General features: G+C 46.2%; 1 long non-coding RNA gene across 1 annotated transcript; it reads right to left on the reverse strand.

Moving 5' to 3' along the window:
• Positions 1-2,465: 2,465 nt before the first annotated feature.
• LOC134734585 (uncharacterized) lies at positions 2,466-10,555 on the reverse strand. Its single transcript, XR_010117707.1, has 3 exons — positions 10,334-10,555; positions 5,251-5,359; positions 2,466-3,965 (listed from the first exon to the last, which is right to left on the reverse strand). It is a non-coding gene; the product is annotated as an uncharacterized lncRNA (long non-coding RNA).
• Between the last annotated feature and the right edge of the window lie 207 nt (positions 10,556-10,762).

Raw genomic sequence — 10,762 nt, forward strand, 5'->3', positions numbered from 1 at the left:
GAACTGGCCAGGCGCGGTGGCTCACATCCATAATCCCAGCACTTTGGGAGGCCAAGGAGGGTGAGTCACAAGGTCAGAAGTTTGAGACCAGCCTGGCCAACATGGTGAAACCCCATTTCTACTAAAAATACAAAAAAAATTAGCTGAATGTGGTGGTACGTGCTGTAATCCCAGCTACTCCAGAGGCTGAGGCAAGAGAATTGCTTAAACCTGGGAGTGGAGGCAGAGGTTGCAGTGAGCCGAGATTGTGCTACCACACTCCAGCCTGGGTGACAGAGCAAGACTCTGTCTTGGAAAATAAATACATAAATAAATAAAAATTATTGAACTATACACTTTTTAAAAAAGACAACAGGGTAGAAAAAAGAAACGGAACCGAGGGTAATATTAAGCTCCAAAGGTACTCATAGTAAAGATGGATTCTAAATATGACGGAGCTTCCTGACAGTCAAAGGAAAAAGGGAAACAGGCTTGATTATGTGATTCCTAGGTATCCTTAAGATTAAAAACCAAAATAAACTAAACTAGGTGTTAAGGAGCAGCTTTGTTTTTTCAGTTCCTTAGACCTAAGAAAAATTTATTCTAGTGAGAGGATAATACATGAACTAGTGAACATCCTGGATACTAGCCTACAGTGAATTTATTTTATTTATTTATTTTTTTGAGACAGAGTCTTGCTCTGTCACCCAGGAGTGCAGTGGTGTGATCCTGGCTCACTGCAACTTCTGCCTCCTGGGTTCAAGCAATTCTCCTGCCTCAGCCTCCCGAGTAGCTGGGATTACAAACACCCATCACCACGCCCGGCTAATTTTTTGTATTTTTAGTGTTTTGTATTTAGGAGGTTCACTATGTTGGTCAGGCTGGTCTCGAACTCCCAACCTCAGGTGATCTGGCCGCCTCGGCCTCCCAAAATGCTGGGATTACAGGCACGAGCGATCGCGCCCAGCCTACAGTGACTTTAAATATTTTTTGACAGTTTCATATAATGCCTCTTATTGTCATTGGAGGAATTAAGCTAGAGTTGTGCTATCCAATACGGTAGACACTAGCGACATGGGGCTATTTAAACTAAAATTAAATAAAATTGGAAATTTGGTTCCTCAGTCACCCTAGTCAGTTCCAAGTTCTCAATGCTTACATGGGCTAGTGGCTTCCATACTGGACAGTGCCTGTAGAGAACATTTCTCTCAATGCAGAAAGTTCTGTTGGACATGCTGGTTTGGAGGGCAGTTTAGTAAAAACACATAAAAGTTTGGAGTTGCAAATGGTGGTGAAAGAGTGATGCCGTCTCAACTTTGGCCAGGGCAGAGCTTTTAAATCTACTTTCATAACCTCGCACATTGAGAACAGGGACAGAAAGACGGGCTGGGGAGAGGAGTAGAAATTTTATTTTTAAAAATAGGACAAGGCTTAACATAGATATATTCGGGCTTTTGAACATGGAGTGGTAGGATAAACTGAGGTCCACCAGGGCACACTTGGGGAACAATGTTTTGGTTAGCTGAGCTGTTTAGCTAATGACTGTGCTTTTGTTTTGCAGAGCACCCTTTGGCTGGCTTCTCATTTGCTGAATGGTATATTCAGGCTGGCAGGATTTTTATATACAAAACAGAGGAGGGCCAGAGCCAGCCTGGCAGGGAGAGGCTGTGGAGTGGACAGTGGGCGGGAGAAGGGGAATGAGAAGGGGAAAACTGTGGCTAATGCCTTTGGGAGAGATGCTAAAGGGGCATGGATTTTGAAGGAGATTCTCAAGGGATTCTGCTGCGCATAGGGTCATATAACCTTCTCCAGCTCTTCAAGAAATGTTCAGTCACTTTGGAGTTGGGTTTGTACTGAGGGGCATTTCATGGTATGTAGGGACTGACTTCAAGTCTGGTCTTGCGTGTCAGATGCAATGGCTCAAGAGGACCCAATCATGTGTGGGTTAAAGGCTGGGCCTTGTCTGGGATTTTCTCCCCATCGGGTGATACCCAGCTGCATCTTGGTTAAATTGTTCCTTTCAAACTTCAGAGTATAACTTCACTAGGACTGCCAAGCTTGCAGATTTATGGCACAAAGAAATGAAGATTGATCAGCCTGAGAGAGGATGGAATTTGGAATACCAGCTCCAAATCAGGGGGAAACCGTGGCAACCACTTCGAGATAGAAATGACAACTATGGGGGTGCAAGTTCTTCTCTGTGCCCATATCTGCCTTCCTGAAGCATGTGATGTATGATGACCAGGATAACCAAAGGGACATGTGGTCACCTGACTTGTCACCAGACAAAAGCTCTTTCCACATCATGACACAGGCCATATGCCAAGAGGGGATGGATCTTGGCAGTATGAAAAGTCTGTCTTTCTTGTCGATATTCCACCAACAAGTGGTGCCCATCTCCACCCCAGCTTTCCTCATCTGGAGAGAAACTGAGGGATTGAACAGCTGATAGCTTGTACCAGATTCCAAGGAGGTAGAGGCAGACTACTGCAAGAGATGAGAGGAGACAACCAGGCCAGAGAAAGTGCTAGGGGGTTGGAAGAGGTTTGCCTCCTGGCCTTCAGCAGGTAGCCATTTGGGGTGCAGTGAATGCCCGCATGAAAAGGCCCTTGCTTACTAAGGTGCTGTTTGGGTTCAGCCATTTCTGAAAACATTTCTCTGGCTACTCTCCTCATGTGTTGAAAGAAACACTCAAGTCAGATGTCAACAATGATTTCGTACATTTTTCTTTGATTTTTTTGTTTGAGACAGGGTCTTGCTCTATTGCCCAGGCTGGAATGTAGTGGTGCAAACACAGCATACTGCAGTCTCCACCTCCCAGGCTGTTGATCCTCCCACCTCAGCCTCCTGAGTAGCTGGGACTACAGGCATGTGCCACCACACTTGGCTACTTTTTGTTTTGTTTTGTTTTGTTCTGTTTTGTAGAGAAGCAGTCTCACTATATTGCCCAGGCTGGTCTCAAACTCCTGAGCTCAAGTGATCTTCCTGCCTTGACCTTCCAAAGTGCTGGGATTACCAGTGCATCCAGGATTTTGTACATTTTTCTATGCTTCAGGTGTGCATTTTTTGACTGATATGGTTGTTTATGAGAAATTTTTTCCTTCCTTGCACGCTTAGATTGTATCTTGGAGTGAAATCATCCAGAAGTGTGGAGCAAGGCCAGTGTCAGCTGTGACCAGATTCCATCACATCTGTGAAATGAGCCAGCGTGGTGGCATCTGAGACATGGTGAGCAACACACCTAGGAACAAAGGGCACCTGGCATGAGAGGGAACAAGAAGGCATCCATCGGGGAGGCTGCAGTCTCTCCTGGCACTGGCGCTGCCAGGGGGTGTGGTTGTTGAGAACCGACGGTTCAACCAGACAGCCACAGGCAACCTTTAGGAGAGGTAGCCAGGAAGACAGCTAGGGGGACACATGTGATCTGACCAGGTCTGGGGCAGCAGCCACAAACTGTTGTCACTAACGAACCATATGGTGATCCACTGCCAGTTTCCAAGGCCTGTCTTTCTTTGGCTACAGCCAAATTGGAGAATTAGCTGGTATGTGATAGGAATCACCAATTCTGTATATTTCAAGTTGTTAGTGGTTTCACTAACATCTCTAATTATCCCAGGGATGTAGTATAGCTTTTATTTTGTTTGGCTAGGGAAGGAGAGGGCAGAAGATCACACTAGGTCCTTCCTCTGGAAAAAAAAGAAAGCTCTTAATCCACGTAGACCAAGGATCTGGTGTGGGAATGCAGGCTGCTGGTGCTATGGATTTCAACAACACCTTCAGAAACCAGGAGAATGACTGCAACATAGGGTTGGGGCCTTGCTGGGCCTTCTGCGGGGTGGACTCAGGTCAACAGCTCCGTTTACCCTGACCCCATACATTCCCACTCTGACCACGGCATCACGGTATCATTCTGGAGTTCTAGAAATCGGTGTTAGCTCAGAGATGGTATCCAGGTATCTTGAAAATGTCAGGGGCAGCCTCAGGCCCTGAAAGAGGACAGAGTATTAGGAACAGTAGGGATCAGCTAGTCCATGCTCCCACCTCACCCTGCTGGCCCACCTAGCCCTTGCCTCCTTCACCACTCCCCCTCGGAAGGTGTATTACTCAAGATTCTTTCTGTTGCACCTGAACAAGAAAGGACAATATATTGGTTGACATAACTCAAAAGCCCAGGGTGTGGAAGAAAAAGTTTAAATTGTGCATTGTGCTTTTAATGTGAGTCCATTATAACCAGTATTTGTTTTTCTTGTATAACTTAAGCAAGGGGGAAAAATAAAACACTTTATAAATACTTTTTTGCCAACACCAAGAAACTACACCAGCCTTGTACTGCTGTTTGGTTTAAATAAAACAAGAGCACTGAAGTCATACTCGGCTCAGGTGAAATATTACAGGGTTGCTGGAAAGTTCAATTCCTTATAACAAACTTACAAGGAGTAAATACAATTTTCTACAATAAACAAGCATCATAGTCTCAGGGTTAAGGGTTGTAAAACAATAAACCATTGCAGTTAGAGTAGAATGTCAGAGGAGAGCTTCATGCATACAAACTACTCAATATCATGATGACAAGGTATAAAATAAGAATAAATGTAATTTGAAATGAGATCTTAACTCCATATGGTTAATAGTCTCTTTCTCTCTCTCTCTCTCTCTCTCTCTGTGTGTGTATATGTGTCTTTCTCTGTGCTTTGTACCTTTCACCTTACTCCTAATTTTTGCCACACAAACAATTATGTCCAGTCCAGTGTTTTGCATTCTCAAAAGCACTGTGTCAATAACTGTTCATTCTCTGAAGATTCCTTATTTATTGGGATTGAAACCTCTGGTTTCAATTACAATGTTAAACAAAGGTGAAATAATAGACTGGGGCTTATAATATTTTATTTTCTCAAAGCCTAGACTAGATACTCAGAAATGGCTGGGTTCAAGGACTCAAATAACAGTCATCACGTTTCTCTCTGTTTCTGTGCCTGTCTCCATCCCTCTCCATCTCTCATCTTGGTTTATTCTCTGGTTCACATTACTTGTTGGCCTCGTTCTCTTCTATTGCAGAATTATTCCTTCACATGGACAGTGAAAATGGCTAAGGCAGCTCCATCTTCCACTCTCAGAGAATACAGGAGCATTTTTTTGATAGTTCTGACAGAAAACTCCCAGGGAAGATTCTGATTGGCTCAGCTTGGTCATGTGCCCATCCGTGAACTAATCACTATGGCTAGAGATTGGAAATGGAGTAGTTTGATTTGCAGGCTCATGTCACACACCCACCTTTGGGTCTTGAGGATGAGGACTGAGTGGGGATCAGTGCCCCCTAAGCCACATGGAATGAGGGAGAGGTGGTTCCCTAAAGGAAAGAATGCCGGCAGACAATCTTGATCTAGGACAAACAAATGGAAGGTGGTGTTATATCAGGTCGATGGGGATAATAAAATTGTGATGTTGCTCATCAGTGGCCATTTGGCAGTAAGGCCCAATACTCCATGAACAGACCAGCTTTTTTTTTTTTTTTTTTTTTTTTGAGACAGGGTCTTGCTCTGTTACTCAGGCTGAAATACTGAAAAACAGTGGCTTGATCATGGCTCACTGTAGCCTCAACCTCCCAGCCTCAAGTGATCCTTCTGCCTTAGACTCCTGAGTAGCTGAGACTACAGGTGCATGCCACCATGCCCAGTTAATTTTAATTTTTTTTTTTTTTTTTTGTAGAGATGAGTTCTCAGTATGTTGCCCAGGCTGGTCTTAAACTCCTGGGCTCAAGTGATCCTCCTGCCTTGGCCTCCCAAAGTGCTGGGATTATAAGTGTTGGCCACCGCAGCAGACCCAGACCAGCATTTTTAATGCTGATATGGGTTATCAGAATACATCTAAGGAATGTGAATTTGGAGCACCCTTCAGGTGTGGGCTGTTGCACCCTTCACTTACCAGCACTGGATTGGGTATTGGGAAGCATGCCTGGGGGATGCTCCAGTGGTCTGTAATTCTAACGTTGTTTTCATGTGCTCCGAAGGTGCAGCTGCTATGTTACAAAGGTCATGTCCTCGGATCACCGAGACCATCTTTAATGAGGGAGCGTCGACCATTTGGAATGGCAAAAGGGTCTGGAAAAGAGGCTTGGCTGACAGCCTACGGCAATGCTCAGAAGCTGTACTTATAGCCTTGAATTATATAACCCAAATCTACCTCTCTGCCCCAGATGAATGTGGGGGACTGGCAAAGAGCTTTGCTAGGAAGATGTCTAGCTGTGGTTGACAGTGAAAGGGAAGAAGTAGGTCTCTTGGCAGGAAGGGTACAAAGTTTCTCTTATGGCCCAAACGCCATTATCTAGGAATGACAGAAATTGCCCCAATTATTAGGTATTGTACAGGATTCCTTGTGCTTCATACATGGTCTGTGGAAGCAGTTGGTACTGTTTCAAAAAGGCTACCCCGCGGCACTGAGTCCACGCATGATGATTTTAGGCCTTGGGGAGGGAACAGATGCTGGGGCTAATTAGGGCATGATTCCTCTGGCCCAAGATGGCACAGGATGTCCAAATAAAATATGACACCTGCACCCCAGTGCAGTTCATAGAAAACACTGCCCACCAACCCGCCCTTCTGGAGATGACTCAGCGTGGGATGCTCTTTGAAACTGGCACACCTTGATTGCTGTCTTCTGAAACTGAACAGTCAAGTCTAGAGGGCGTACTTCCTCCTGTGCCCAGCTACCCCAGCAAAGATCAAGAAGCATCCTCGGTGGCAGGAGGGTGGTAGGAAAAGTTCTTCTCAGTTTTTGGATTTTCTGTTTTGAGATCATCTCACCAAAAAATGGTGAGAGTTTAAGAATTATTTTACCCACAGAACTTCAATTGGCAAGACTAGAATTGCTCCCCAAGGGGACTCCCCAGCCCAAGGGACTGAACAGCACATGATTAAGTGTGCTTGGCATGCTCTATGCAGATCGGATAGGGCCGTGGGGCTGGTGCGAAGATGTCCTCATCCACACGCTGCCCCCGGAACAGTGCTGCTGACTGAGCACTCTCTATCGTGATAGTCGGGCTGTAGCCATGATCACTTGTTGATCTTGTTTTGGGCTTGACAACAAGGAGACAGGGACAGTCTCATTCAGGATGCCACCAAGCTGAAGGATAAACTCCAAGTGGCTTATGGCTTGTCACTGCACAGAAAGCAAGATCAGAGCCTGTAGAGCAGACATCTGTTGTTTTAGCCTGCTCCAAAGCCATTTATGTTTCTCCCCAGTCTTTACTTGGGGAGTCACACCTCAGCCACTCTCAGTCTTTGTAGTTTAGGGGGAAGGGCAAGGGCACTAACGACAGCCTTTAGGCAATGAGAGATAAAGGCAGATTCCTGATGATATTGTTCAAGCCAGGGGTTGGCAAACTTTTTCTATAAAGAGCCGATAGGAAATATGTCCAGCTTCGTGGGCCATGTGGTCTCTGTTGCAACTACTCAGCTCTGTGGTTGTAGGGTACAAGCAGCCATAGACAATATGTAAACAAATAAGCATGGCTGTGTTCCAATAAAAAGTTATTTACAAAACAGGTGGCAGGCTAGATTTGGTTCACAGGCTGTCATTTACCAACTCTTTGTTTAAGCACCTGGATCCAGCTGAGCCTGAAGCTAACTGCCTCCGTGATTTTTTCAATGAACGAACCAGCAAATTCCCCTTTTTCCCTGTAGTAATTTGAGCTGGTGTTCTGTTATTGCAACTGAAAGATTTCTTGCAATTTATCCAGGTGTAGAGCCAGGTTTGCAGACTGGAGATTGAGTTTCAGAATGGGTTTGGTGGCCCCAGATAGGCAGGAAATAGCTTAGCAATCGAGAAAATTCCATATCTGAGAGGGGATGGGGCAGGACTCCTGACAGTTTCTAACATGCAGCCAGAGGCCAGGGCGGTTAAGGTGGTATGTCCAAACAGCAAGCCACCCAAGAGAGACCTGGAAAAGTGGGAATCCACCTGTCTGAGGACACTGACTATACCTCCCATGAGAAGCTGAACAGGAAATGCCCCAGAGAGGCCAAAGAGAAGCCAGCCTTCTTTTTTGATGAGGCGTGAGTAGGAGGAGATAGATGGTGAGGAGGAGGATGGAGAGACAAAGTTGACCGGTGACCCTTTGAAATGAAAACCCAGTGACACCTTGACCCCAAGTTGGGGCGAGACACCCATACATCTGTGGGGATGTGGGAAGCCCTCTCCACCACACTTTCTTTTTTTGAGATGGAGTCTTGCTCCATCACCCAGGCTGGAGTGCAGTGGGGTGACCTCAGCTCACTGTAATTTCTACTGCCCGGGTGGGGAGATGAACCAAGGCCTCCTAGGGGGCCTCTGGCTAAGGATGCCCAGGTTTTACAACCCAAATCAGAGTTGCGATTCTTGTGCCTCAGCGTCCTGAGTAGCTGGGACCACAGGCGTGTGCCACCACCCCTGGCTAATTTTTGTGTTTTTAGTACAGACAGAGTTTCTGCCATGTTATCCAGCCTGGTCTCGAACTCCTGACCTCAAGTGATCCTCCGCTTTGGCCTCCCAAAGTCTCTCCACCATACTTAATCTGGATAATTGGCACTTAAAGTTAAAAAAAAAAAAAAAATTAAGAGCCTTAAAATAATTGTATTCATAGGCCTGGCGCGGTGGCTCACGCCTGTAATCCCAGCACTTTGGGAGGCCGAGGTGGGCGGATCATGAGGTCAGCAGATTGAGACCATGGTGAAACCCCGTCTCTACTAAAAATACAAAAATTTAGCTGGGCATAGTGGCAGGCGCCTGTAGTCCCAGCTACTCGGAGAGGCTGAGGCAGGAGAGTGGCGTGAACCCAGGAGGCGGAGCTTGCAGTGAGCTGAGATTGCACCACTGCACTTCAGCCTGGGTGACAGAGGAAGACTCCGTTTCAAAAAAAAAGAAAGAAGAAAAAAAGTAAGATCATTCTGAACAACAACAACAAAAATATCCCTTCTTGTTGCTGACCTCTGCCTAACTTCTAGGCTTATTGTTCTCAAGTCTATCATACCCAATTCATATTTATAACAAATGTTTTGCACCAACCAAATAACATTCTCTTTACAATCTTGAAATAAATACATAAAGAGGCTGGGTGTGGTGGCTCATGCCTGTAATCCCAGCACTTTGGGAGGCTCAGGCAGGCGGATCATTTGAGGTCGGAGTTCGAGACCAGCCTGACCAACATGATGAAACCCCATCTCTATTAAAATACAAAAATTAGCCAGGTGTGGTGGCGGGCACCTATAGTCCAGCTACTCAGAAGGCTGAGACAGAAGAATTGCTTGAACCCAGGAGGTGGAGGTTGCAGTGAGCCGAGATCACGTCCCCGCACTCCAGCCTGGGCAACAGAGCAAGACTCCTTCTCAAAAAAAAAAAAAAAAGAAAGAAAGAAATGCATAAATAATATTACCTACTATGTATATAGTTTCAAACATCCAACATGTTCAAATGTCAAAATATCCAAATAAGGGCCCGACAGTAACATAAAGGAGAAATAAAGGGAACATGATGTAGGATGAGATCTCAATCACGACAGCACTGCAGACATCATGAAGGGGCCGCAGGCTTATATGTGGATGTACAGTCACTGAACATCACAGGCATAAACGCAGCCTGAGACACTGTGATGTGTTGGCACGAAAATATCTCAAGGGGCTTTGCTCCTGGTGGTTTTCCTAAATGCTGAGCAACTACTGGAAAAGTTCTAAGCAAAACAAAGGTCACTCTTCCCTTGATCTACATTGTAGTTGCCGCGTTCCTGGAGAGGGGATCCGTGATGGAGTGAAGTGGCTTGGGGTACCGGCAGGACTTGGGGGTATGGGGAGCAGTAAATCCAGGTTCAAAACCTTCAAAAGGTGAGAAGCCATGTGTAGACAGTCCCCCGGCACGCACTTAGAAAATTGTGGGGGACACTTTTTGGCGGTCACAGTGATGAAAGGGGTATGTGCCATTGGCATTTAGTGGTCAGGAGCCAGGGACGCTGGATGTTTTGGGAGCCTGGGACGATCCTGCACAGTGGAGAATGGCTCCATATCCTGCCTGACTCGGGAATATTGCGCTGGACTTCCATGCAAGTGCATAAACTGGCTTATAATGATCTAAATCTAGACCCTAACTCTGCGTTATACAAAAACAGTGTGTGGTGTCCTCAAAACCCTGTGGCCCTGGGACTTGGAGCCTCTAAACTGATGAGGCAAATGCCGAGGGCACTGCACATGCACGAAGGGGCGCTCTAGTCTGTGGCCTGGCCCTTGAACACAGCCAGGGAAGTGGGCATCTGGGCAGCCCCCTTCTACATGAAACGCTAGCTCAACACCTGAAATCAGAGGGTTGTGGGGGGCAAGGGGGTTCTACTCACCTGCTTTTCAGGCTTAGAGGGGCAAAATGACCTGATTGAGTCTGTGTAGCTCTTCTCCGGTGGATCATTACCATGGTGCTCATAGTACAGAGCTTCCCAGAGTATGAAGAAGCCACCTGAGGCCCCTGTCCTCAAAATGTAGCTTTGTGTAGAGCAGGCACAAGGCGCCTTGGACTCCTCCATTGCTCATCCTCAGCATGAAGCCAGCACCTTCAGGAAACTGTTACTAACAAAAAGACAGAAGGGGCAGGCTGAGAGGGAGGGAGATATGAAAAGCACTGGCTGCAAAAAGTAAGGAAGGCAAGAAGCTCATTATGCAAAAAAACGGGGTAGTTACTGCATTTGTCCAGGTGGCACACTTCTTTCTTCTTGTTGGCAATACCTGTTATTCCTTCGGGGGAATACCTCCTGAACTCTGAGACATCCTGG

This window comes from Symphalangus syndactylus, chromosome 12 (assembly GCF_028878055.3).
Source record: "Symphalangus syndactylus isolate Jambi chromosome 12, NHGRI_mSymSyn1-v2.1_pri, whole genome shotgun sequence".
NCBI classification, from domain to species: Eukaryota; Metazoa; Chordata; class Mammalia; order Primates; family Hylobatidae; genus Symphalangus; species Symphalangus syndactylus.